We start from the raw sequence: 12,607 nt of genomic DNA on the forward strand, positions 1-12,607 counted from the left end.
TTCAACTCTTAAAGAGTAAAATTGACACTATGATTTTTACTGTGTAGCTGCACTCGTTCTAGTCTCTGAATCAAATAGGCAGGAATAGGGTGGTACACAACATTGTTGTAGTCGAGTTTATGGAGGATAAGGCATTCTGCAAGTTGTTTCCTCACCGAAAAAGGGGTGATATTATTCAGCTTGCGTAGCACTGAACGGGTAGCATAGCATGCACAGTAAAAATCATAGTGTCAATTTTACTCTTTAAGAGTTGAATTTAACTCTCTGTCAGATAACATTTGGTCCCACTCAAAATCAGTGTAAAATTTACTCTATAGCCAGTGTAAGATTTTTAGAGTTAATTTTACTCTAGGCGGCACGGTGGTGTAGTGGTTAGCGCTGTCGCCTCACAGCAAGAAGGTCCTGGGTTTGAGCCCCGGGGCCGACGAGGGCCTTTCTGTGTGGAGTTTGCATGTTCTGTCCGTGTGGGTTTCCTCCGGGTGCTCCGGTTTCCCCCACAGTCCAAAGACATGCAGGTTAGGTTAACTGGTGACTCTAAAATTGACCGTAGATGTGAGTGTGAATGGTTGTCTGTGTCTATGTGTCAGCCCTGTGATGACCTGGTGACTTGTCCGGGGTGTACCCCACCTTTCGCCCGTAGTCAGCTGGGATAGGCTCCAGCTTGCCTGCGACCCTGTAGAAGGATAAAGCGGCTAGAGATAATGAGATGAGATTTTACTCTATTTTGTGTCAAAATTAACAATGAGGTGTGTAAAAATATTTAACACTATAGATAGTGTAAGATTTTCAGAGTTAATCTGACTCTATATTGTATTTTCGCGGGGAATCATCACCCTGCAGAGTAGATTTTGTCGTTGTGTGCAAGTGGGAATTAACTCTCACTTTTGACACTACCATTTAGACGATTTTACTCTGCATAGTGTTATAACTACTCTATCCAGAGGAAAATAGGTTTACACTGCAATATTGACACTCCATTTGTTACTGTGTGATGCAGTTACCTTGTTGACATGATCTGTCCATAAAAGGTGCTGGTGAACATGTGTTCCTTGGAGCTTCATTTGCTGTAGTCATTCAAGCTCTCTACCATTGGAAAAAAAGTTTGTCAATGTCATGTAGTCCATGTACTCGCGATGTCTGCTGCGCAGAGAAAAGCATGCATTTGTTTTTTTCTGTGTTTAACACAAGATTTGAGTTTGAAGACCAGTCACTTAGCTTGTCAATAGCTCCCTGCATCTCTTCATAACATTGATTTAAGGAAGATGGTCTAAAATGTGAGTAGAAGGTGGTGTCGTCAGCATATTGATGACACGTCACTGTCCGGGGGATCCTGGAGGAGAGGTCATTGACATAGAGATTAAAGAGGACAGGCCCGAGGATGGATCCTTGAGGGACGCCAAAAGTAACTGCAAGCTCCTCTGATCTCCAATCATCGATTTGAACGTATTGTCGACGCTCAGAAAGATAGCTGAGGATCCACTTCAATGCTCATTTAGAAAAGCCGAACCTACAAAGTTTACAGAGAACAGTCTCATAAGCCACGGTGTCGAAGGCCTTGCTAAAGTCGGTCATGACAGCAAACATGATTTCCCCTTTCTTCACTGCTGTGAGAATGTCATCTCGTATCACCAACATTGCTGTTGTTGTTGTGTGACCCCTGAAGTAGGCACTGATATTAGGCCCTAGAATTGCGATATCTGTGAGAAAGTTAGTCATCTGGTGCAAAACAAGCTTTTCGTACACCTTGGACAGCACAGGCAGGATGGAAATGGGACGAAAGTTATCTAGTTCTTTGAGTTACCTATACCATTTTCTGAAGCAAGGACATCCTTCAACAAGGCCACTGAAACCTGTGTTCTGAAAGCTTCTCAAGCAGTATTTTGCAGCATTTTTTCAAGCAAGCCCAATGGACAAATTTTGGAAACATATTAAATTAGGTTGTGAAGTTATGAAAGGCACATTGGTGAAAGAGTTGTTAGCAGAGCAATCTTTACTTTTTGCATGAGCTTGACAAAATCCTGAATGGTCATCCTAGAGATTGGAGTCCAGATTGGGGCAGATGTCACCTGCCCCAACGGGCAGGTAACATCTCTGCAGACCCATCACACCCTGGTCACAATCTGTTTAATCTTCTCACCTCAGGGAGGTGATATAGATCACTGTATGCAAAAACAACCAGACACAAGACTATTTTTTCCCTCAGGCTGTCTCTGTGATGAACAGCTAAAATCCAGATTCATATATCAGTAATATCACTTGCAAAATATCTGCACACTCATACCATCATTCTGTGCACACTGTATACTTTATATTTATCTATTTCATACTTGACTTACTTGGATTACTTTGCACTATGCACCTATTGTACCATTTTTTTTTGTTTGTTTGTTTTGTGTATACGCTTTTTTATCTGTTTTGTACTATGAGAGCTAAGTGAAACCGGAGTCAAATTCCTTGTGTGTGTCCACATACTTGGCAATAAAAGTGATTCTGAAAATTTCTGCATTAGACTGTGCAAAAAGCATTAACTTGGTGTCTGACATCAACATGATTTGAACACACAACCTTCTAATCTGGAGTCAGATGTGCTACCATTGCACCATGAGGTCTAAGCTGACATAGAGAGGCCCATACCAGCAAGGTACAAAGTTGGCATCGCTCTGAACTCAAGCTTTTTCAGAGGATGAGCTTAATGTGAAAGCATAACCTGGCTGGATTCCCCTTCTCAATATATTCAGGGATCTTTCCAAGATCATATAGTAGTTCTCACCTCAGTGTGTGAGTATAGGCTGTGGACAACTTTTGCTCAACTTAAGCACTCGTCATCCAATGTGACAAGCCCAAGGTGTCAACTAACTTTCAGTTAACTTCACATTTTATATGAATCCTTTTTGTCACTATTTGTGTCACATGATGGGCAATCAGTGGAAAAGTTGGTTTTTGAGGGTGCCCTGCTTTGAGGGTTCAAAGGAAAGGTACGGTATATTACGACATTTTTGAATGTGACAAACACCAGATGGTATGAGCAGGGCATTAATTAAATCAGAGAAACCTGTTGAAAATGTGTGTCCAAAGTCCTGACATGCTTTGACTCTTACAGAAACAGAAAAGCGGAGCCTGGAAAGCTCAGTCAGGAGCGCATCAGTGTTTTAATCTGATGGTCCAATGATGAATTCTGTCTTTGTCAGAGGAACAGACTTACTTTTCAGTCAATTGGTTTCCTTATTCCCAAAAGACAAGTATGGTTGAAAATGATGATGCTTGTTAAAGGAGTCCAATACCATGACAAGAAAGGGTTCCTTGAACCAAGATAAGACTTTAGAATGACTGTTATAAAGCAGACTCATGATTGTAACCTTTTCCAAGTGACCTGATGGTCAATCTCCTTCATGCTCGAAAAGAAAATATGTCCAATGGTTCAGTACAGCTCACCTTACAGCCTGCACAGCTCAGTTGATAGGACTAAGGTTCAACATTCTTTGAGCTAACTATATCATTTTGCAGGTTAAACAAGTACTTTTTTATCATTATTTGTGCCAGATGATGGGCAATCATTTGGAAAAGGTGGCAGAGCGCTGAGATATACAGGGACAACATGTGAGTTATACAGAGACAAGATGACAACTTGTTGGCTTGAACCTTCAGAAAAGGTTCTTGTTGGCAAGAAACTTTTGATCTGGAGTCATGCTAGAAATATTTTCCAAGTGACCTGATGGTCAAAATTCTTCATGTTCTAAAAAAAAATACATGCCTTATGGTTCAAATACAGCTCAGTAGATAGGACCAAGGTTCAACATTCTTTGAGTTACCTATACCATTTTCTGAAGTGAGGACATCCTTCAACAAGGCCACTGAAACCTGTGTTTTGAAAGCTTACTCTGACAAAGCTTGAAGCTTCTGCTCACAGTCTGACCATGGGCTATGACCAGCAACCCTTTGAGAGAGGCAAATTCTTCTTACAGATAGCATCTGTATGATATGTATGTGTGTATATGTGTGTGTGAGGGACTTTGCTGTGTGGTGCAACAGGAACCATCGGCAGCTCAACACCTTGAAGACCAAGGAGCTGGTCATTGACTTTGGGAGGTCCAGACCAAGGTCACGTCCAGTTCTGATCGAGGGAGTTGAGGTGGAGGCTGTGGATTCCTACAAGTACCTTGGGCTGTGGCTGGAAAGCAAGCTGGATTGGACTTGCAACACCAATCACTTATACAGGAAGGGACAGAGCAGGCTATACTTCCTTAGGACGCTGCGGTCCTTTAATATCTGCAGGAAACTCCTTTGGATGTTCTATCAGTTTGTGGTCGCCAGTGTCCTGTTTTACACCATGGTGTGCTGGGGGGCAACATATCCAAGAAGGACACATCCAGGCTGGACATACTGATCAGGCATGCCAGCTCTGTGGTCGGCATGAAGCTGGACTCTCTGGTGACAGTGGCAGAGAAGAGAACTATGGACAAACTATTGAACATCATGGACGATACCAGTCACCCTCTGCACACCATCATCAGCAACCAAAGGAGCCTGTTCAGTGACAGAATGCTCCTTCCCAAGTGCAGGACAAACAGACTTAAAAACTCCTTTGTCCCTCACGCCATCAGACTGTACAACTCCTCTCTGGGGGGGAGGAGGGGTAACAGAAGGACAGAGGACAGAAAGGAGCAGTAGCCTAGCCTAACAATAAGCAATACTGAACAATGTGCAATATAATGTGCATATTTTATTCTTTTTATATTTGTATGTGTAAATACTTAATTTAATTTAATTTATCTAGAAGTTTTTTTCTCTATTTTCTATTTTCTCTTTATCCTGTAATGATGCTGCTGGAATCTTAATTTCCCTGAGGGAACCCTCCCAAAGGGATCAATAAAGTTCTATCTAATCTAATCTAATCTAATCTAATCTAATCTAATCTAATCTAATCTAATCTAATCTAATCTAATCTAATCTAATCTAATCTAATCTAATCTAATCTAATCTAATCTCCACTCAGTCCTGCATGCTTTTGGTCATGATATCACTTCTGCAGCCCCTTAGAAATGGGACAGTGTAAAGTTGTTTTAAACTCGAATAAAAATCAAACCTGTGCATAGATGTGAACTTTGCCATGGAGAAATCAGCTGAGTGGAACAACAGATATCATGTCATATTATGGATGAGAAGATTCTAAGTTTGGCTGGCATGGCTCTCCTTTATCCCATGCAATGTTCTGGATTATACATTTACTAACCACAACAAAGTTCTAACTGTGAGCCACACAACTAAATAAAATAAAAATTGACAGTTACTTTTCTGGAAAACTCCTGGGTTCTCCTGGGTGTAAAGGTGGCCTTTAAACTTTAATGCTGTCCCATATGGTCTAGTGGTCAGGATTCCTGATTTTCACTCAGGTGAGATGGGTTCAACTTCTGGTATGAGAATGTATCTTTGTTGTGCCACCCTAGTTGAAAGTCACATGACCTTGAGTGAAATCCTCATTTCATAGGCTCTCACTTTTATCAGTCCTTTTTTTGCCAGGTGTCATGATGGGACAAGAAGTCTGATGACAGAGCAGAAGATTCCAGGATTGACTTCTGGCTTACTCAGCTTAGCTCTCTCTTACCCCATCTAAGGTTTTGGGCCCAGTTGTTTGTTAACTCCAACAAAGCACAAAGACTGTAATCTGAATCTGACCACAGCAGCTGCTGTTCAGAGTTAAAGCTATTCTTAACACCATGGCCTCAAACCTGTACAGGAGGAAAGGGTAAGCGTCCATGTTTTCACTACACCAGGCCAAATGTGTGCAAGTGCATCCAGCTGTTCTTCCTGATTTCCTGGCAAAGTATAAGAAAAAAATTATCAGGCTATGTCAGTTCAGAGTGCCTCAGGGTCATTTTCTCACACACCAATCTGCATATTCCTAAAGGAACCTCCTGTCTTGTAAATGCTCAAATGTCAAACAAATGCTCAAAATGAGCAAAATGTCCAGCAAATTACATCGCAAATGAAAGACAGGACGTGTATGACCATTTCCTTCACAGAATCTGAACATGGTCACTGATGGAACTCCTGAATTGTTGGTGTTGCATTTATTTCAATTCATTGCCCAAAGCACTATATCAATACAATTCAACAAAAGTGAAGATTTGAAAGTTGCATTGAAGCTTGTTAACTGCGAACTGAGAAGTAGTCTCCCTGCCTTTTATTTCTGTCTGTATTTGTTAGTGCGGTTACCAAAGTGAAATTGAACCAAATATGCAGTGCATTTGGGTTGTGGCGTATTTTTCTGAATTAAAAATGAAGTATAGTACAGATATGTATAAGGTCATCTTTATAAATCACATTAATAAATAATATTATTTTGGTGATCTTTCCCATCAAAATCAAATCAGGTTGCAAGATCTTGAAAGAATTTAGGTGCAAATTTGTATTTAATAAGTACAAACTGTCTTGTTATGAGCAGAGAAAATGCAATCATGACAAAATATTTCATGATTTCAGTCTCCACTTTACACTCCCACACTGAAGTGAGAACTGTCATATGATCCTGACAATGTCCCTTAATATCTTGGGAAGGGGTATCCAGCCAGGTTGTGCTTTTGCATTGAGCTTGTGCTCATCCTTGTAAAAACTTGAGTTCAGATTTCAGAGCAATGCTAATTCTGTGCCATGATGATATGGTATGGACCCTCTCCCTTCAGACCTCATGATGCAATGGTAGTGTGTCTGATGCCAAATCAAAAATTTGAGTGTTTAAATTACATCATAGTCACATAACATGTTGCTGGGCTTTTTGCACAGTTTTATGCAGAAACTTTCAGATGGACTCCAATCTCTATGATGAGCATCCATTTTTTCAAGCTCATGCTGCAAGATAAGATTGCTCTGCTAACAACTCTTTCACCAAATTATCATTCATAACAACATCATGTAATATGTTTCCAAAATTTGCCCATTGCTCTGGTTGAAAAAAATGCCTCAGCATACTGCTTGAGATGCTTTCAGAACACAGGTTTCAGTGGGCTTCTTGAATAATGCCCTAGTTTCGGAATGTTTGAACCACAGAACTTTCTGTTTAAGTACTGTGATTCAAATCCATGTCAAATCACCAGGAAGTAATTCAAATGAATGTAACAGAATCAGAAAGTGGTTTAAATTAGTGTCATTAATCTGGAAGTTATTCAAATTGAAATAATAAAATGACTAATTCAAATTGATGTTATAGCAGCAATCATAAATTCAAATAAATATTACAAACCCAGGAAGTAATTCAAATAAATATCTTAGGATCACAATTAATTCAAATTAATCTGAATGGAACAAAAAGTAATTCAAATTAATGTATAGAATCAGAAAAGTGTCAAACAGTGGTGAGGCACTGCAGTCAGTTCCATAATCAGGTGGGTATCTATGTCATCGGACGTTTCAGCGCAACCCATTACGTCCTCCAGAGGTGCGCCGACTGAGTTAGTTTACTCAGCCTGGAACTGCTAGCTCTCCCATTGCTGTTCTCTCTTAACCCACAACCAGTGAGAGACTGACTCAGTCTTTCTACTGATGTCAGATATGGCTTTCCTGTGGGTTGATCCTGTGATGCCCAGGATGCTGAGTGCTTTCCAAAAGGACTGACCAACAAATCCTCTGCACCCTACTTCTACTGGCAGGTTCCACATCTTCTATCCTTTCTGCTGGCACTCTTCTAGTATAGTGACTGGTATTTAGCCCGCTTCCTCTCGTGTGCCTCTTCAATGCATTCTTACCATGGTACAGTCAGTTCAAGCACCATAAGCTGCTTTGTTGACCTTGAAAACAGCAGCACATCTGGTCTTAGCCTTGTTGTGGCGATATCCAAAGGAAACTTCAATTGTTCTTTCAGATCAGTTTAGGAGTGTGATTGGACACCAGCTATCTAAATTTTCTTTATCTTTATTTTGTTTCAGGATCAGAGTGATGCTTGAGTCATCATTGTTGGAAGAGCTTCACTGTCAGTGCTTTCTGAGAAGATGTTCACTAAAAAGGGAGACAGTTGTTCATCAAAACTTTTATAAAACTCTGAGGTTAAACCATCACATCCTGAACTTTTTTTTTAAGATGATGAATTACTTTTATCATATCATCAAGGGAGATGCTACAGTCATAGGTATCCCTATCTTCTGAGGAAATAATTTTACACTGGCTGATTGAATCTATAAATGAGTTGGTAGCTGCTTCAGAATATTTAGACATGTATAAATTGTTATAAAAACTGTGGCAAATGTAAGCTATGTGCTTAGGATCATCAAATATTTCTTTATCCCTTTTAAGTTTATCAAATGTGGTGAGCACAGCCCTATTTCTTTCCAGTCTAAAAAAAATAGGCTGAGTTTTGTTCACCCTCCTCTAACCACTTGGCTCTAGATCGAATACATGCTGCTTTACCTCTTTCCTGATATAAATAATCTAGTTTATGATTATTTTTTAATTTTATGTCTTCACATCTTTCCCTATCAGTTAGGTCCTCCCTTTGAGAAAGAGAAGCGAGCTGCACAATAACATCATCTTCAAATGTTCTTTTTTGCTTGGCTAAATTCACACTAAACCTTCTGAAAAACATCCCCAATTCATATTTTAGAAGTTCCCACTTCCTCCCATAAGATTTCTGGGGTTTTGCATTAGTCCAATGAATTTTGATTAAATCTTTGACATGCTCTTTGACTTGTGTTAATTTCAGGAGAGAACTATTCAATTTCCAAAATAAGGCTTTCGGACTTGCTGAGTGACCTCCAGACAATGATATTGATAAATGGATCGCTCTGTGATCAGTCAGAGGCCATCTATCTAAGGTATTGTTTAATGCTATGTTAAAATCCCCCCCCCCCCCATTATTAAAGAGGCATTAGGATATTTGGTAAACCAGTCAGAAATTTTCTCTTCTCAGGTATCAAAGAGGGTGGTATTCTCCATAAAAGAGTGGTATCCATAGATAATAATGTTAATATTATTAATGGCTATTATCATAATAATAAAGTGACCTGAGGAATCTATATTAGTCTGAATAATATTTCCATTAAAGTTATATTTAAAAATTCCTACTCCAGCTGAATGCTCAGATCCGTGACCTAACCATATATCGTTTCCCCACTGTGACCTCCAAAAGCTTAATTCACTGGGTGTTGAGTGACATTCTTGAAACAACTAAAAATCTGCCTTGTACTTCTTTGCAAACAAAAATAATGCCTTACATTTCGTATTATCTTTAAGACCCCTAGCACTGATAGACAAAAAAGACAAAGACATGAAATAATAATATGAAAAAATTCTGAAAACTAGAAAATTTCAACTTTTTCTCACAACACTTCATGCAAATGAACTCTACAACAGATCAATAAACCTATAGCTTGAGCAGTAAGGGCAAGTAGGTCAATACATACTTGTATACGCTAACTTATCAATAAGTATAAATTCAACCAGGAGGAAGAAATCCAAACACTATTTAACCCTCTCAGAAAAAAAGAGAATATCATATAATTTGAATATAAAAGTAACACATTGATAGAGTTTTCAAACAAAGAAGTTTTTTTTCTCCTTCTTTCATTTTAAGTGAGACCAAATCATGACAGGAATGCACCACCACCTGGTGACTAACGGTATAGCATGCAAACCAAAGATTCAAAGATTGAAATGAGAACGCTTGATATTGCTAAATAAACCATATTACATGCTTTTTAGTAGTTGAACCCCATAGAAGGCAGTACTACACAAGAATGGCAGCAAATAGAAAAATTGTTTTCATTCACTTATTATTTACTTCTTCTCCATGCTCTCACGGAAGGCGGTCGCATTTCTCTGCTCTCCTCTCCTCTCCTTTTTTCCTGCTTGTGCTCTTTGTTTCGTCTCATCTGCCTATACTTTTTTTTTGAGAGACTCTCTCCGCATTGAATTTCTAAACTAAAAAAGCATGGATTTGATAAACTGGTCTCCTAACAAAATTGACACAGTTTCTGGGTTCGGGGGAACCCACCTGTCCTGCTGGAACATCTATGGAGGACATTGGAGATATCTACCTATTCGGAACCATGATTACCAGACTTTTGCTGATTGGATTAGGCATTGCCCTGGTATATCGAGGAAATCAGACAACGGTGACAGCTGTTCAAAGCCCCACAAAGCTGCCCGATATGATTGAGCGGTGGGCAAAGCTGTCGGCACTCAGACTGTGGCAGAACTTGAACCACAACATGGTTGTCATCTTGGAGACACTTTCAACTTTGCAAGGAATAAGTATTTCGGAGACCAAATGGAATTGAATTGAACAGAAATGGACAGATATGGATGAAATGGACAGATATGGATGAAATGGACAGATATGGACGAGTGGTGTGGACGTGTAAAGACTGTGTCTGTTCGAAAGACCAAACAATCTCTATCTTATCGACATTCGGCTCCCTGAACAGCACTGGCCTCGATCAAGGCCGTTGCTGGGGAACATTTCCCCCAGAAGGTCACTGCTGGGAGACACTCTCGCATTCTTCGCATTCCTTCCCCAATTTTCCACGGTCACCGTTTTTCACCCCCAGTGTGACAAGCGGGTGTGTGACCAGGGCCGCTTGCATGGCTGCAGGAGCGGATGGCTGCTTGCTTGCCCTGGGTTACCTCTACCTCCTCCCCTCCCCTCCTACCCCCTTCCCCCCCACCCCAATTGCCCCCTCCTTCCCCCTTTCCCCCCTCAAGTCCCATGTTTTAAAGTGTACTTGTGTTATTGTGTGCTTGTGTGGAGGTTTTTAAATGCTCCCACACTGTACTCCTGTTCAAAAAAAAAGGAGCATAGTGGGGGGGTGTTCTTTTTTCCTCATCTTGCCTCATGTTACTACTGTGTTTCTTTTTCTTTTATCCCTGTATTCCTGTCCTGTTCCCCTTCTGTAAGGACAGGTTGATGGTCAATTTCACTGGTAACAGTGACAATAAAGGGTTCATTCATTCAGTCATTCATTTACTGTTACTTTTTTTTTACCAACAATGTATGCAGAGGGTGTGTCAGCCCTGTGATGACCTGGCGACTTGTTCAGGGTGTACCCCGCCTTTCACCTGTAGTCAGCTGGGATAGGCTTCGGCTTGCCTGCAACCCTGTAGAACAGGATAAAGCAGCTAGAGATAATGAGATGAGATGATCCTTTCAATACCTATCTCAAACTTTTTCTACATCTAAGTGTCATATGTGGAATCTTTGAATAAATTATGCCTTTATCATTTCTTTCTTTCGAGGGCAACCACATGTTGGCCAAAGCTGGTTCGGGCCCATTACTGCGGAATGCAAACACCATTTATTTACAATCCTTTTAAATTAAGCAACATTTAGTGACATTTAAAAAATATTTAAATAAAGCTTAGATTTGTAAGGAAAAAGGAGAATTATGGATTTGAAAGACTCACAGTAAAACACATGAGAGTCTGTCCTGTGATGATATCCAGCTTCATTTAGTTGGACAAACATGGATTTCTTTCATGTCAGCTCTAAAAAATTGAAAACATGCTCGCCAACAATCCTGTTTGATATGTTTAGAGTGATCACAAACCGTATTTTTCATGGAGTTTCATTTTTGTGAAGCATTATTGCAGTGTTAAAACACCTACTTTCATTTCATTCCTATTTTCATTGATGTAGTCAAGAACACAATGTAAGTAGCAGCTAAACAGTAAACAGCTTGTGTCCTATCTAGTTATGGTTAACTTTGGTTAAAGTCAGGTAACAATAGCTGGTTCTTCATTCTCTGTCCTTCTGTAGCACCAATGCACGGCTTCTCTCTTTCACGTGTGGAATCCACCACCAGAGAGGGAATCCACCGCCAGAGAGACAGAATTTCGGTGCTGCCACTGGTTTAAAGCAGTCGTGACATCACTGTATTTGGTATCTGGTCTCGTCTCTGTCCAATACCGTTACAGGGAGTCAGAAGAATGGGCGGAGATAAAACATGGCGTCGAGTACAGAGATTGGTGTGTTCAAACTGTACTGTGAAAGGGTTACTATGGTTATGGGCATGGTAGCCACCCCTACATCAGATGTTGGAAGAACAGCTGGATGCACTGGCACCCATTTGGCCTGGTGTAAAGAAAACCCGGATGCTTACCCTTTCCCTCTGTACAGGTCTGAGCTCACGGTGTTAAAAAATAGCTGTCACGCTGAACACTGGCTGCTGTGGTCAGATTCAGAGTACAGCCTTTGTGCTTTGTTGGAGTTAACAAACAGCCGGGCCCAGGACCTTAGATGGAGTAAGAGAGAGCTAAGCTGAGTATGCCAGGAGTGAATCCTGGAATCTTCTGCACTGTCTTCAGACTTCTTGTCCCATCGTGACACCAAATGGACTCATGAAAGCAAGAGCCTATAGAATGAAGATTTCACTCAAGGTCATGTGACATGCAACTACAGTGGCACAACAAAGACACATTCCCATACCAGGAGTCAAACCCAGGTCACCTGGGTGAAAACCAGGAATCCTGACCACTAGACCATATGGGACAGCCTTGATGTGTAAAGGCCACCTTTGAAGTGCTTAGACCATTGGTGAGAACTCAGGCATTTTCCAGAAAAGTAGCTGTAATTTTTTTTTTTTTAATTTAGTCAGGCTGGAAAAGATTACAAGACCATCTCTAT

General features: G+C 40.4%; 1 protein-coding gene and 1 non-coding gene across 2 annotated transcripts in view; one reads left to right on the forward strand and one right to left on the reverse strand.

Annotated features, from left to right (window-relative positions):
* LOC132867784 (histone H3-like) overlaps window positions 1-12,607 on the forward strand; it is a 1,068,851-nt gene that overhangs the window by 281,712 nt on the left and 774,532 nt on the right. The gene's annotated exons all lie outside the window — the stretch shown is intronic.
* trnae-uuc (transfer RNA glutamic acid (anticodon UUC)) lies at window positions 12,401-12,472 on the reverse strand. The gene has a single exon. It is a non-coding gene; the product is annotated as a tRNA-Glu (tRNA).

The sequence above is a fragment of the Neoarius graeffei genome, chromosome 19 (genome assembly GCF_027579695.1).
Source record: "Neoarius graeffei isolate fNeoGra1 chromosome 19, fNeoGra1.pri, whole genome shotgun sequence".
Lineage (NCBI taxonomy): Eukaryota > Metazoa > Chordata > Actinopteri > Siluriformes > Ariidae > Neoarius > Neoarius graeffei.